Below are 16277 nucleotides of genomic sequence, written 5' to 3' on the forward strand. Positions count from 1 at the left end.
TCAAAATATTGATAAAACCACCTGCAAGGGTTAAAATAAAGCTTATTTTCTTCAAGTAAATAGGACTTCATGGAGTTCTGTTGAAGGTGATTCGTCCCCGATTTCTCTTCTCCTGTTCTCCTTTGGAGACTCTCCTTTGGAAACTTTCCCTTGGATTTCCCCAAATACCCACCCAGGCTGTTTCCACGGCATGGTGGGGATTTGCACAAATCATAATTAGTTAATAACAATGTGGATATGCTTCCTGACCCCTTCCCCATGTGCAACCCCCAAGGCACTGGTTCTGTGAGCACCAGAGGAAGAGGGAAATGGTGCAACAGAAGTGGCATGTCTTATAGCCCATGTTTTTGGCCCTCTGCCTATATCTTGGATCTCAGTTTTGCTGGTTATGAATGACTAAAGTCCTGTGGCTAAATACCTGGACGAACTGACTTCTTCTAATCACAGACTCTGCATTTAGTGATCCCTTATGCAACATGATTCTTTATTGAAGCTAAACCCAATTTTTTTAAAAAAGAACAGATTTCAATCAACACATTCTGCCAGGAGATCAGGTTTTGGTATGTGGGCACATGTCTGCATGGCGGGAAAAATTTGAACTATATTATGGATTTTCATTCTGAATATTCCATTTATTATGGTATCTTATACCCCCAATGGTCAAGCGGGGAGCTCATGTGCATGAGCCTTCATGTAACAAAACCAGCATTCTGACATGGGAGGGCTAGGGAGAGAGAGACACAGAAATGTGAAGAAAGAACAGGTCCTTACACTGCTACTAAAAAAATAAAAATAAAGCACATTTGTGAACTGGCATTCTTGAAGGAGGACAGCTAGGCATCTGTTTCCTTCTCTTCTATCTCTATAATAGCCTTGCCTCCCTTTCTAGTTTATCACTTAGGTATTTACACTCTGCTCACCTCCATGGTATCTGTGGATGGGGTGAAGGAACTTCAGCCTGGTGTCCCACTTGCCTGACGCAGGTGATGGCTCTGTTTTGGAGTTATGTTCCGAGTGCACAGCCCCTTATATTCAGCTATGGAGACCAAGCATGTGCCAGGTCTTCCAGTCATTGTCTTCAAGAGCCTGTAGGCAGAGGCTATGGTTTGGCAGCCACATAGTTATTATGTAGTTGCCTCTGATGATGATTGATGTATTTGTATGATAGCAATTAAGGAGTCCCAGCCAAAGGCTCCATTGTGCTAGGCACTGTACAAACCCTTAATAGAGACAGTCCCATCATGAGCACAGTGTAATTAGGAAAGACTAGCAAAGTGAGTCAGTTTTATAATCCCCATTTTACGGGACAATGAGGAGCAGAGAGATGTGACCTGCCCAAGGTCACATTGGAAGTTTGTGGCAGAGGCAGGAATTGAACCAGATGCCTCAGTCTCAGTCTAGCACCTTAAACACAAGACCCTCCTTCTGTGTATGTGGGAAGTGTTTTCTACGTCAGGTTATGTGTAGTGCTGAGCATCTTCAGAGCGATGCTAGGATGCAGAGATCCAGCCACCGCTACACTCTACTATAGAATGCAACAGGATCAGAATTTGGCAGCTGTGTTGCCATCTGCAAACCAATCACCCTCACTTTCACCTTACCCTACAAGGCCGTAAATCCCTCCTACTGGATGGGAGAATGTTGAGGAAATTTAGCAAGGAGAACCACACAAAATTCCCAATGGAGTGGTCCTTCCTCACACCCGTCCCTCCAGATTTTTCCACATGAGGCCAACATCTGGCTCTGTCATTGAATGATTGTTTATTGTACTGTGTATTCTTGCTCTGGAACTCAGCATAGCATCATCATTTTAGGTAACATCCCCTTGCACTTGGAGTTTAATTAAAAACTCTGTAGTTTTATAAACCTACTTAGTGACCAAGACATTAGATTGCCTGTACATATTATTTCCCCTTTATAAGTAAACAATAAATATTTGCACATGTTTACAAAGAAACAATAGTTTTCACATCGCTCCATATTTTTTAGACTTTAATTTTTTAGAATTAACAGCATTAATTTTGTTAACTCCAGTAATTCATTAGGCTGCTGTCCATCTACTTGTAAAAGTCTTGTAGAATTAGGGTGACCAGATGTCCCAATTGTATAGGGACAGTCCTGATTTTGGGGGCTTTTTCTTATATAGGCACCTATTATCCCCCACCCCCATCCCAATTTTTTACACTTGCTATATCTATGTAGAATTCAAGAAGTGAATTGATAAGAGTGATGATCAGTTTATTCAGCTAATTTTATAATGTCTCAAATATGGCTGCTATACAAAAGTTTGCACTGGAAGTAAGCTGTCATTTGTGCAGGAAGCCCAAAGACTATAGTAGCTGTAATACAAATAACAAAAGAGGTTTTAATATATCTTGCCTGCAAAAGTCTTTCATATTTAAGACTTTGCACCTGCCCTGTGATGTTGGTAGCTTAAGCAGGGTGAAATGATAGTCTGTAGATAGTAGCAGTTTCAGTTTTGCAAGGCTTTATCGGTTGCTAACAGACAGCTCTTCAAGAGGAAGGAAGTACAAGACCTGAGGACAAAAAACAAACAACCCCCCACCATCACCACCAAGTTTCCAGGAACACTTGTTGATCTTGCCAGGCAGGGCAAGTCTGTCTTTTAGACCAGATGTCAGTCGTCAGATTAGCAGTTAGGCCAGACACTAAACATTTTTAATTGGTAGATTTTAAAACACAAGACCAAGAGATCGTTCTTTTAATGTGGACTGTACATGTTAAGTTACAGTAGCTGCTTTAATTAGGGATGTGGCTTAAAATACAAAAGTACTTCCTCTAGCGTCTTTTTTTTTTAATAGCTGGAAGTAATTTTTGGTTCTTTAAAAAATACATATGCAAACCACAGCCTGTTGCCATGGCTACTACTGTATGCTAATGTGAATAGCTTATTTCACATTCTTAAACCTATAGGGTTGGGGAAGCATAATTATTCTGGTCTTTCACTATTTCCCCTTTAGCTAGGCCACCATCCTTCTACTGTGAAGAAAGAATGTTGTAATTAGCCCAGAGTGCACAGCAGAACAGAGCTCTTCGAGGTGGTGGTGGCTGTGTCACTGTATTATTTAAGCAGCTTTAAGACCTAACCTACACTTGAGGCAAAACAGGTAAGACCTGAGCTCTCCCATGCTTATTTGATTGTGTAAGTTGACATTAGAATTATGGAAAACTCTACTAAGCTTTAGTAAGTAATTCTGGAAGTAAGTAATTCTGGACTGTTTGTATTGACTGGAACTTTGTCATTTTGCATCTTGTGATTTATATTAACTGACTGAAGATTTTAATAATAATTTATTATAGAGACAAGAAATTGGCACTATCTGTTTGGAAAAGAAACTTTTTTTGATGTGAAAACTATAGCTAACTAAAAACTTATATTCATTTTTATATCAGAACTGAAAAATTTTACTTGTGGATAATCTGTTTAAATTATATTTTCCAAACACTATTTGCAAATGAAGTCCTGCTCTTGCCATTTAATTCCTGTGGGCAGAACCGGACATCCATGCAGAGTCCATTTGGGGTTCTGGACAGGCAAAGGGGCCGCCTGCATGATCTGATTAAAGGATCCTGGCTTAAAACAAACAAGCAAGAAACCATTTTGGTGGCTTTTTCACTGAGCACTATTTTTTTATTTCCCTTGTATCTTACTTCTCTCGAACTCTCCAAGCAAGTGTTCTGATGTGTTTAAACCGATGTGCTGACTGTTTCACAATAGCTTCCACTTTTACTACTTAGTAATAGTATTTGGAGTATAGTTTTATATTTAGGATGAGAACATAGTTGCCTTGAGGTATTATCATAGAGTTATTTTATTCCTCCTTTTCCTAATGGCGCTAAATCCTGCTCATCATTCCTGTTGACCCTAATGATTAAGTGGCAGGAATAAGGTAAGCAGGAGTTGGTATGAGATGTAGATACTGTTCCAAGTACATTTGTAAAATCTAATATAAATTAAAAAGACATTAATCCCTTGGCACCTGAGCTCCTGATTTCCTGGTATGAAAGATTTCACTGCCAATGAATGTCCCACCAGTGTTTGGTGATTAAATACTGTGTTGGAATGAAGCCAGAGTCCACCTGGGCTGAACTCTTGCACTTCTCATGACAGGAAGTCAAACTAAATGGAAGTGGACCTCCTGTTTCTGACAGCTGAATTCCAGAACTAATTAAAGAATAATAAAGAAATCACCACAGAGAACCCAAGGGATATAGTGTATAGGATAATTATGCACTCTAATACTGATAGGGTGCACTTTGCTCATTTATATGCTTGTAGACTAGTGGACATTTGTCTAAATATTTTACTACTTTAAAAAATTAATTACTGTTTGCCACCAGTTACTTGCAGATGCAGTTTATGTCATTTAGATATCTAAGAACCTGCTTTATGGGTGCTGGTCAGACATTGCTGAAAACCAAATCTTAATTGTCATAGTTAACTCTTTAAGCTGAATATGTTTGTAAAGAGATAATCAGTGTAGACACCTGAGCACAGGAGTCATGTAAGAGAAACATGGGCAATGAAGTATTTAAATTGTAAACTCTTTGGAGTAGGAAACTTGTCTTCATAACTGTCTCTTTCTAAAGCTCCTAGTATTCTGTTGTAGGATAAAAAGTAAAGAATTAAAAATGAGGTGAGTCGTGTTCTTATACCAGTTTGTAATAAAAGTGTGCAGGACTGCATTGAAGTAGATCCAGAGACAGGAGTGGAAGAAGGACACAAAGGAGGTGGTTAGTCATCATGGGGCATTAAAGGGGAGTGAGTGAAAAGACACATGAGTAGCGAGGTAAACTGGAGCAGAATAATTGCCAACTTTTGAGATGTTGGTAATAAGATAAATAGCTGGGTATACCCATCTTAGTTACATTTAACAACTAGATATTTCTTGATTTATATTAATATGTAGATGAAACAACAAATGACAGTCAAATGTTCTATCCAGATTTCATATTGTAGAAATGGGACCAATTAGTTTACTTCAAAATAATGCATCCAAAAGGTGAGAAAACTGCCTCAGTTTCTAGACAAAGTTTTTATACCATAATATACAAAATAAAAAATAGTGCACAGATCTAAATTAAGCTTCTTCAAGACACTGGTATAAACAGGTGTTGTAACTTAGTTGGAAAATAAACAGTCAGAAAGCATGCACTCAGCAAGGTTTTTTCCTCTCAAGTGATCATGTCAGCTTTTATAATGATGTCAAATAAACAGAAAAGAACAGAAAACTCCTCAACTAAGCTTTCAAGTTCTAGAACCCTTGGTGTAGTGCCTGACCTTCCTGAAAGCACTCTGCTTCCAAGCAGCTGCTCTGATAGACCTTCATCAGAGCACCTTGGAAAGGGAATTAAACTGAGATTAACCCCTTATTTACCAAGGATCTGGTTATGCTCCTGCAACCTATCACAAGGAGTAAATTAGTACACATCAAAAATCTAAAGGAAAGAAGCAAAGATGAATTATCAGTATTAGTGACAGGACCTACAACAGAAGGTAAACTCTTAAGAGAGCAGAAGGAAATAGGATTGGTTGAACAGATCGTGTTATTGGTCTGCGAGAATCAATACAGCAGAATTCCTAATCAAAATTGAAGAGAGTGAGCTAACAAGGAATATATGGGAAAATAAGAAGACAACCTATTGAGTACCATTGAGAAAAAAACAGTACTCCCAAGTCCTGCTAATTAATCAGAGAAAGTAGCAAACCTCTTTGGCTTGTGCAAAGAAACTGAACGGAAGTACCAGGAGGAAGTTGTTTTACACAATGATTTAAAAATTTCAAAAAGTCACGAAGGGTTAAGATATGCAAATAAATCAAAAATGTATTAAACAGCTGCTGAGTTACCACGAGAGGAGCTATTCTTTTCCATTTATAAGGTTGTATGAAAATATGCTCAGGTCAATTGGATCTGAGTTATAACCAGCACTGGTCAGAATGAGGAAAGGAAACGCTGATGTTCAAAGGAAAAGGCAGGGGTGAGACGGGCAAGTCGTAGGTGATGTACAAGGCAGAGGAGCCAGCTTCTCCAGCTCATTTGGTGGAAAACTTTTCTAAGGATGAAGCAAGTCATCAGCAGCAATAGAAAGGGGTACATCAAAATGAGATTGCTGTGGGCTTTCAAAGTTTGAGACCTAATATACTCACTATGCCCTATGGGTACTTTCGTATGACTTATCCATGGATAGTCCATGGGAGACACCTCTGGATCCACTTCTTTTTTCCTCAAGCAAAACAATATTGGTCACTGGCACCCCATACTGAAGAAAAGGGACAGAGATGAAAATAAATATATGGCCCTGAAAATGGGAGATTGCTCTGTGAAAGGAATTCATCAGGGCACCACTGCATGACCCACAAGGGGTAACAGAATCCAGCTGAGTGTGTTGCTGTGGTAACCAATCACTTCAAGTCCACAGAATCTATTATGGGGTTAAAATTCAGAATAGCAGGAATAGAGGAATGATCAAAATGCAGAATAAAAATCATCAAACATCATACGATACAGGTGACAAAGTCATTCAGAAAGCTACTCATCAAATTCTTCCAAATAAAAGGAGGATAGGATGGCTGGTACAATAAAAGGCACTGAAAGGCACTCAAAAATGCTGGGGAAAAATGTAGAAACATACCCACTACATGTTATAATAGCTGAATTGGTCTAAAGTAATGACCTGAACCTTCAGCCAGAAGTAAGGACCAGACCAACATTACCTAAAATGATATTTAAGGACTGTTAATGATTTAAACCAGCAAAACTAGAAAAATCTGCGTTAAAGCAGCCACTTTGTCGGGGGGTTCTGCCTACAATAGATATTGCTGCAGTCTCAGAATATCATAATATAAATTCTGATGTGAGATTTAGTCATTATTGAGGTTTGTAATTTACATGCATCGACAGAGTTTCTTTTGTTCTATTTTTCTTTATTTTAAAGAAACAAAGTTTAAGAAATCAAATTCTCTTCCTTTTCCAAGACTTTGCCATAACCATACATAATAAGTTTACAAAGACCATTCTATTACAATAATGCACTATACGTATGTCTTTGAGTGTATACACACTTATTCTTTTATATATATTTGATAAATGACTAGACAACCTTCTCCAAAAATGGAAATTAATAGACAAATTAAATAGCATTACGTAATTTTAAAACAATAATCATATAATTAAAGCCTTTACATTTTAAAATTGCAAGGCATTATAAAATATAGAAAATATGGCCCTGATTCATAAAGCACTTAACACCCTTTGTGTGCATGAGCTTAAGCACTTTGCTGGATCAATGATTATATAAGTTTATGCATTTAAACCATTATGGGATACTTTTGTTCTGTTTTTACAAAAAAACACCCTCTGAAAATCCACTAAAAATCCCCACTACGTAGGGCCTGATATTCTGCTCATTGACAGTTTTGCCATAGACTTCATTAGAAGTAAGATCAGACCTAAAGTGGACCTTAATATGGCCCTGCTGATTTTTAAATCCCTGAATGGTAAGGAACCTACCGATATTAAAGACCTTTGCACTCTGACTCCACCTTCTGTCTTTGACTAATTGGCCTATCATTTAGTTGAGTGACAGAGACTGTAGAGATACAGAAAATGTTATTGTACTGGCTAGAAGGTAAACGTTTTCTAAATTGTTCCCAGTGGGTTTGAAAATTGGGAGAAACAAAGGATTTTTTTAAAAGTAAGTTTTTAAAAAAATATATCTATGTATCCATTTAAAATGAGTCAGTCGCAATCAGTAAACAGTTGCAATGTTTTGAAATGAGTTGCTAAACAAAATGTCATCAGGAAGAAGTGAAAATAGCTTTGTTTTTTCTAGCTGGAGCATGATTTTTAAATTGGTAGCAATGCCAAAGTTAAGATAAAAGATTCTACCATTGCTTTATTAAAACAGTAATTTGTTTAAGCAAGGAACTTAAGAACACAACTTACCTGAAGCATGCAGGTTAGTTATGGAAACTACCTAAAAATGGTACCCTTTTTATTTTTAAGTAGCCTATTATCTTAGAAGAGCTGGGAATGGAGTAGGATGCATGTCCTAAAAAAGCAGTGCAGATCAAGGAAAAGGGTAAAGCTGCATAAGATTCCTACCTATGTGTTTGCATCTTAAATACCATTGTGATGGGCAGATTAAATGGATGGCTAGATGGGCAGAGTCAGGGCTGGCTCCAGGCACCAGCCTGGCAAGCAGGTGCTTGGGGCGGTCGCTCCGGAGAGGGGCGGCACGTCCAGGTATTCGGTGGCAATTCGGCGGACGGTCCCTCACTCCCGCTGGGAGCAAAGCACCTCCCGCCGGGAGCAAAGGACCTCCTGCCGAATTGCTGCCGCAGATCGCGATTGCGATTGTGGCTTTTTTTTGTTTTGTTTTGTTTTGTTTTGGCTGCTTGGGGCGGCCAAAACCCTGGAGCCGGCCCTGGGTAGAGTGTGAATCACCTGCATAACTTCAGCTGGTTTCCCTCTTTCAAAAAGTAAGTAAATGCCAAAAAATCTGGAGTGGAAATTTTGACATAAAGTAGCTTTAAGTTATGCCATGTATCTATAGTTAATTGTGGGTGGTGCCAGAAGAATTCCTGGGTTTGTATTTATCACACCAGCCCTCTGCCCATCAAGAAATACTTATTTACATATCCATACAGTCCAGTTTTCAGAGTTAGACACCCAATTCCATGTTTGGACATTCAAACTGGCACTGAAGTTCCTTATGGCTTTGAATACATGCTTCAGAATGAGCCACCATGATCCAATTACACATAAATAATATGGGGAGGAGTGGAAATCATGCCTTCCTTTGAAGAATCATGATGAACTTATGCAATGGCCCCTATATACTATGATGGTGGGTGACTTAAAAATGAATGCAATAATAAAAATAGCTTCCTAAGGCCTGATCTACACCTAAAACTTAGTTTTAAAGAAACTGGTTATGGTACTCAGGTGTGAATTGGGTGAGATGTAGTTAAACTCATAGACTCATAGACTCATAGACATTAAGGTCAGAAGGGACCATTATGATCATCTGGTCTGACCCCCTGCATGCTGCAGGCCGCAAGACCCTTCCCTGGACTCTACCGTTGAAGTCCCCAATCCTGTGTTTTAGTGACTTCAATCGGCTGAGACCCTCCTGCTAGTGATCCCTGCCCCATGCTGCGGAGGAAGGCGAAAAACCTCCAGAGGCTCAGCCAATCTACCCTGGAGGAAAATTCCTTCCCGACCCCAAATATGGCGATCAGTAATACCCCGAGCATATAGGCAAGAGTCAAGTGGTATTGACACAGCTAGGTCAATGGAATAATTCTATCAAGCTACCACCTCATGAGGGGGTAGATTTACTACAGCAATGGGGAAAAAAACCTTCCGTTGCTATAGCAAGTGTCTATAGTACAGCACTACAGTAGCATAGTGTAGACATATTTTGTGTTGATATGAGCATCCAGGTGTGGAGCTGGGTGCCCTAAAATAGACATTCATGTTTGAAAATTGACTCCACAGTCAGTCAGACACTCAGACATTTTTATATTTCACATACAATATGTGTGATACTGCACAAGCCACTTACATTAAACTCTCTGGGTGAAATGTTACCCCCATTGACGTCAATGGCAAAACTCCTCTCGACTTCAAGGGTTGCACCCTTATTGTGTGTTGGTAAAATATGACAGTACACAGCTTTGTGAAACAATGCTGTCATTGTATTTTAAACCACTTGGGGCTATATAGTGTCTGACTTTGTGCAAGTACATAAAGTTTGGAAAGGTTCAAAAGGAGACTGATGCCATGGTGAGGTTTAAGTTAATTTGTTGGGCCCCATAGCCCAGGTTCTAGTTTGGATGCCTGAGGTGTTGGAGTAATCCTTGGGGTATTTAGTCAGTAGCTGTGGCATGGCTTATCTGCTTCTTCCATGGCTAGTGGCAAAGAATGAAGTTGTAGCTTTTTTGGTAATAAATTGATTCTCTGGTGGCATAGTCAAACTAATTCTGCAGTAACTAAGACCCTGATCTATTCAGGCAAATGCTTGTGCAAATGTGGAGATCTCATTAAATCAACTGGACTCTGCATAGGAACAGGGACCAGCCACATAGATTGCTGTGTCAGGGCCTTGCTCTCTTTGCTAGAAATGGTCAAATGGCAATATTCATCAAATGAATAATTTTTTGAAATCCAGGAAATGTTTCAAATACAATTTTAGAGGAGTAATTGCTTTCATTATTCATCTTACTTACTCTTTATTCATGCATGGGGTAGTGGCACCATTGCGCTATTTCCTGAAACCTAGGTGCAGTGTATTGACACTTGTAGGTAGTGTTACTCTACAATATCATACAAGATCACTGTAAAGATTATTTTTCCTTATCTAATGTGCTGTTCCCTACCCCAATATTACCTGCACTTGCTCTCTTCAGGAGCTATGGAAACACCTAGCTAAGATCCAGTGGCCCAGAAATAGAAGCATACACAGTGCTCTTTATTCACACTGAGGAAGGATCAAAAGAACTCTTAGTGGAAAAACAAAAATTCACCTTCACCTTGACTCTAGATCTGGAGTTGGGTGACCATTTTTCCTGCTTCACTGAATGTGGAAAGAAATGTGTGTTTTATCTCATTAGAATTACATTGTTGAGTTTTCGGGGGGAGGAGGGAAAAGTGTAACACCCACATAGACCAACATAAAAAGGATTTAAAAAACATCATAAGTACAAGCTGAATTAAAAACTCCAGGCCAAATCAAAGTTTATAATGACTGGTAATTTTAGGGAGAAATTGGGCTTTTAGCTGGATTTTTTTGTCATTTTCCTCCTGAATTATTGAAAGGTTGGATCACGGACACACTATGAGTTAGAAAGTGTGTGTAGTGGAATACAATAAGGCTAAGGGTGTGATTATTTAAACAAACAGAAATTTTTTTGAGCCCTGGAAAAATACAGTGAAATGTTCCTGAGACTAGGAAAAAAGGATAAAATCTACATCTGCCATTTTTAAAGTTTTTGTTGTTGCCAGAATCTGTAAGGTTGGGAATATTTAACATTATTTGTTTGTGCAAAAAATGTTGCATACTTGCAGTGGGTACTCTTACATACATTTCCTGTAAATTTGCAGAGCTGAAGCCAATTGGTTGCAACCGAAAGACAGTCTTTTGCAGACACAGTGCCTGTGCTTAACTAATCACATTGGTACGCTGTACAGTGAATTTTAAGCAGCAGCAATTTACTAAGCCGGGTAAAGTCTGAGAGCTTGGTTATATTCTGCATCTAACCTTCAGTCTAACCTTGCAGCCTGATCCTCACTGTGTCTTTGAGAATCTTTTTAAAAAGGGATTTACTCATAGTCTGAACAGACGGTCCATCGGAACAGTACTGTGCATGTGTCACATCTTCACTATAGTTCAGAGGTTATAATGTTTTACATATAAGATGGAATATACCAACACTAGCTTTTAGGGGATGGTTTTTATCCAGATACCTTTTTATACCACATTTTTGTGACTGTTCTGCCAAGTAATGCCAGTCTGCAGTGGCCCACGGTTATGTATTTGTGTCAGTCCCTAGTGTTTCACGAAGGCAAAACGCTGCAGTAGCATGAAAGCATTTTTTTTCCTTCCCCCTTTGCATTCTTAAGGCTCGACAAATACGCCCAGTGCTTCCTGGTAGGTTTTGCTGAATGGGGGAGGGGCAGTGCAGGCAGCGACGGAAACCAGACATTAGAGATAAGAGTGTGCACAGCTCTATGCAACAGTCTTTTCACTGCAGCTGAGTGAGTTGTGGCTATCGTCATGCTTCTGTGACAAGGAACTGACAAGTTCACTTTTCCAGTCTTTTGTCATCTTGTAATAATGAATCCCACAATGCCTTGGGCAATCTGTCCACAGTCTGGTTGCCTCTGAAAAAAAATGTGAGAGGTAAGTTTCCATTTCCACAGTCTGTCTCTCTCTCTCTCTCTCTCTTAAATACAGTCTTTATATTTATTTATATATTTTCGCTGTGCAAAATGTAGCTGGCTGAATGAGGAAGTGAGATTAGGCTTTCACTGACTTTCAGTTTATCAGGCGGGGGCTGGGTTACCACGGTTTATGGTTTCATATCACACACCATCTATAGCTAAAAAGAAAGCAGTGGGTCGCAGTTGCAGTTCTGCTTAAAGCAGCCTCTTCCTGTGAGTGTTCTGCACGCCCTGTCAGATCGCAGGGGGTTTTGCAGTCCTCAAAAAAGAAAAAAGAAAAAGGCGGGGGAGGAGGAAGTGAGAGAATAGGAAAAAACAAACAAACAGGTGCATATAAAGTGTCATAATCGCTTAATGATCTTTGTTTGAAGGGAACACAAGATGGAACAGCAGGGGCTCCTAATTGCTTGCAAAGATTTTTCAGAGGGAAAAATTCTCATCACTTCTTCTCAGTCTGCCCTCTAGCTTGCTTTTCATATGGGCCAAATATGTTCAGGGAAAGGTTAATTCTCTGCCTACTGCACATAAATTACGCATGACATGTTTAGCTGTGTTTCCTTATATGGAGAGTGCTGTATTTCAGTACAGTATGTCTTTTGCCAAGTTTGCAGGGTGGAGGACGCCCTGCATAAGAGGTTCTTTTAATTTATTTATTTATTTATTTATTTATTCTGTTTTGTAGTGCGTCACTCAAACTGTAAGAAAAGTGAGTGTGCACACTGGTGTACAGGAGCTAAAGTTCGGTTTGCATAGTACCATTCACTAAGTGTGAAATAAACTTTAAAAACTATTTTGATTTTGATTTTCATTCAAAGAAGGAAATTATGAGGCTTGTTTTCTGTTCAGGGGCTGGAAGTTAAGATTAGCACTATGCCATAAGGAAATATTTTGACACAAAATTCTGTAACAGTAGCAACGTAATTCAGTTTAATTTTTTACCTTCCAACTAGTTTACTGTCATTTGGGCTGAGAGAATCTAATGGAACCAACTTGTACTTTGAAGCTCTGAAGTCCCATTGAAAATAATGGTGCTTCTAAATTGTAAATTAAACAGTTACATCATTTGGTCTACCAAAACTGAAATGGTAGGAATAGCTGAAAAGTTCAGTAACTGTGTGTAGGTATATAGGTACATGCATACAAGTGCACATTATATCTATACAGCAGCATATTAATATATATAGTGTGCATATGTAAATATAGTGTGTGTATGTATTGTAAACTCATACATACCTAAATGTCCTGGTCATATTTAATAAATACATGTATGTATGTGTACATATAAAATTATTATAATCCTTTGAAAATTATCAGGTAAAGAAAAAACTTAGATCTATCCAAGTTATTTCTAGAACATCTGTCAGTGCAATATATGTTGCCAACATAATGGATAAAGGAAAATCAGTTGACATAATTTATTAGGACTTTCAGAAAAAAATCTTTGACACATCTCAAGGGGCTGCTAAGGAAATTAAACAGTCATAGGATGGGAGGGAAAGTACTGTTGCAGATTTGAAATTAGCTTAGAGGTGGAAAAAAATTGGAATAAATGGTCAGTTTTCAACATGTCAAAAGGTAAACCATTGCTTTTTTCAAGGTTACATACTAGGGCTATGGTAGTTTAATATATTATTAGTGACCTGGAAGAGGCAGTGAACCATAAAGATACAAAGTCTGCAAATGACACAATTTAGGAAAGACTAGAGAAAACTGTGAAGAACTTCAGAGGGATTTAATAAATCTAGGTGAATGGACTGCACATTGGCAGATGAAATTCAGTATGGTATTGTTAAATGTACATTGAAAGGAACAATTTGAATCATTCACACACTTTGAGGTTCTAGATTAACCATAATGACTTTGGCTCAAGACCTGAAGGTTACTGGGTGAAAGCCTTTGTTCAGGATGCAGTGATTGTTTTTTGACCAACAAAACAAAATATTAGGATGTATAAATAATGGGCTAGAAATATTATAATGACATTTTATATTAATCAGTGATGCACCTTGACTGGGAATTGTGTATTTGGTCCTGGCCACTTTACCCCAAAAGCATGTCACAGAAGCAGGAGAGGCAAGTGACAGACAAATGATTGGAGGCACAGAGAGACTTCTGTGTGAGGACAGAGTGAAAAGATTCAGTATTACTTTAGACGGAAGATTAGTAAGAGAGGACATGATACAAAATAATGAATGAAATAGGGAAGGTAAATTGGGTTTTCCTTTACTAAGAACATGAGAAGAAATAATCATCGAAATGGAAAAATTGATAAAAGGAAACCCTCTTTTTACACAATAATAATTAACCCGTGGAACTTATTACTGCAAGATATGATTGAGGCCAAGAGGTTAGTAGAATTCAGAAAAAAATTAGACACTTCTATGGACGATGAGGACTTACATGGCTACATTTGATAGAAAAAAATCTCCTGTTTTTAGAAGGATTAGGAAGAAACTTCACCTATGAGCAGGTTATTGGGATTTATTTGCATTTTCTCTCTGGTACTGGCCACTGTCAAAGATAGGGTCCAGCACTGGGCATTCTATTGGTATGAAACAGTATGACAATTCCCATGTTTTTTGTAGATGACAGTGAAAAGTAAATTGTATAAAGTGAATAACTGCTTCTGCTGCCATTTAAACCAATGGCAGAGCTCCTGATTTCAGTGGAAGTAAGACTGGACCCTATCACATTTAAAAAAAAAAAAATAGTGTCAGGCTACTCCCTTTTAGAGCAAAATACATAAGCACATACATTATATATGCAATGAATTGATGGTAAATCTGTGCACGCAAGCTCAGCAAACACAAAACCTAAAGTAAATGTTTATGTGATTATTATTTATTTAGTTGTTTGTTTATTTTTATGGTAACATCTACAATGGGCTAGACACTTTGCAGACAGACACCCAGATAACAAAGCTTGGTCCCTCCCCCAAGGAGCTTCCAGTCTAAGAACAGAAAGACAAACAAGTAGACAGGTTAGAAGAAAATGGAACAACAAATAAAATTATATGCTGTGTAGTTGTAGCCGTGTTGATCCCAAGATATTGGAGAGACAAGGTGGGTAAGGGAATATCTTTTATTGGACCTCACCACCTTGTTTCCCTAACAAATAAAGTTATCATAATATGCACTGTAGTCTGTATGGCAGAAATGGGTCTTCAGGAGCAGATGTGTTCAGGATGATTGTCTTGTACTAAGAAGCAGATGAGTTGGTGGACAGGGCAGGAGAATTATGTGGGGGTTGGAAGTCCAGGAAAAAATCCACTCCTAATCCACAGGTGAGGCCAGGCCTGCTCCAGGGTTTTGGCCGCCCCAAGCAGCCAAAAAAAAAAAAAAGCCGCGATCGCGATCTGCGGCTGCAATTTGGCAGAAGGTCCTTGCTCCGAGCGGGAGTGAGGGACTGTCCGCTGAATTGCCGCCAAATAGCTGGTCGTGCCGCCCCTCTCCTGAGCGGCCGCCCCAAGCACCTGCTTGCCAGGCTGGTGCCTGAAGCTGGTCCTGGATGAGGCATAGGGAAATGCAACAGCTCATAGCAGAAACTGTGCTTTTTGGGGAAGTTCTATGGTTTGTGTTATATAGGAGGCCGGACTAGATGATCATAATGGTCCCTTCTGGCCCTGGAATCCATGAAACTCTATAGTTGCTAAGATAGCCTGTAGGCTGGAATAGAGGCCATGGTCCCTGTACACCTTCTCTGTGGGTGCGAAATTCTTGATGTAGTCCTATGTGGAGTATAGGATCATGTCCAAGAGGTGAATATAGCTGAACTGCTTAGTAATAGTGGCTATAATATAATTACATTTAACATATCTAAAGGGTAAAATACAAAAGAAACCCTTCACAGTCTCATTTAACTTAAAAAAGGGAACTACACAAAAATGAGGAGGCTAGTTAAATGGAAATTAAAAGAAACAGTCAGAAGTAAAATGCCTGCAAGCTGCATGGAAACTTTTTAAAAACACCATAATAAAGGCTCAGATTAAATGTATACCTCAAATTAAAAAAAAAAAAAATCAGAGGACCAAAAAATGCCACCATGGCTAAATAACAGAGTAAAAGAGGAAGTTAGAGATAAAAAGACATCTTTTAAAAATTGGAAGTCAAATCCTAAATTGAAATGAGCATAAACTCTGGCAAATCAAGTGTAAAAGTATAATTAGGCAGGCCAAAAAAAAGAATGTGAAGAGCAACTAGCAAAAGACAAAAAAACTAACAGCAGTTATTTGAAGTACATCAGAAGCAGGAAGCCTGCTAAATAATCAGTGGGGGTCAATGGATGATCTAGGTGCTAAAAGAGCATTGA

General features: G+C 38.7%; 1 protein-coding gene across 14 annotated transcripts in view; it reads left to right on the plus strand.

Annotated features, from left to right (window-relative positions):
- Positions 1-2811: 2811 nt before the first annotated feature.
- Positions 2812-16277, plus strand: part of MBNL1 (muscleblind like splicing regulator 1) — a 195936-nt gene continuing 182470 nt past the window's right edge. For 4 of the 14 annotated variants that reach the window (XM_054040210.1, XM_054040211.1, XM_054040215.1 and 1 more), the window contains exon 1: positions 11717-11928. The gene's annotated coding sequence lies outside the window, so the exon portion shown is untranslated. Of the gene's footprint in view, positions 3129-11713; positions 11929-16277 lie in introns of those variants that run through there. The other 10 variants (XM_054040220.1, XM_054040219.1, XM_054040205.1 and 7 more) reach the window with 6 other exon arrangements.

The sequence above is a fragment of the Malaclemys terrapin genome, chromosome 9, assembly GCF_027887155.1.
Source record: "Malaclemys terrapin pileata isolate rMalTer1 chromosome 9, rMalTer1.hap1, whole genome shotgun sequence".
In the NCBI taxonomy this organism is placed as follows: domain Eukaryota; kingdom Metazoa; phylum Chordata; order Testudines; family Emydidae; genus Malaclemys; species Malaclemys terrapin.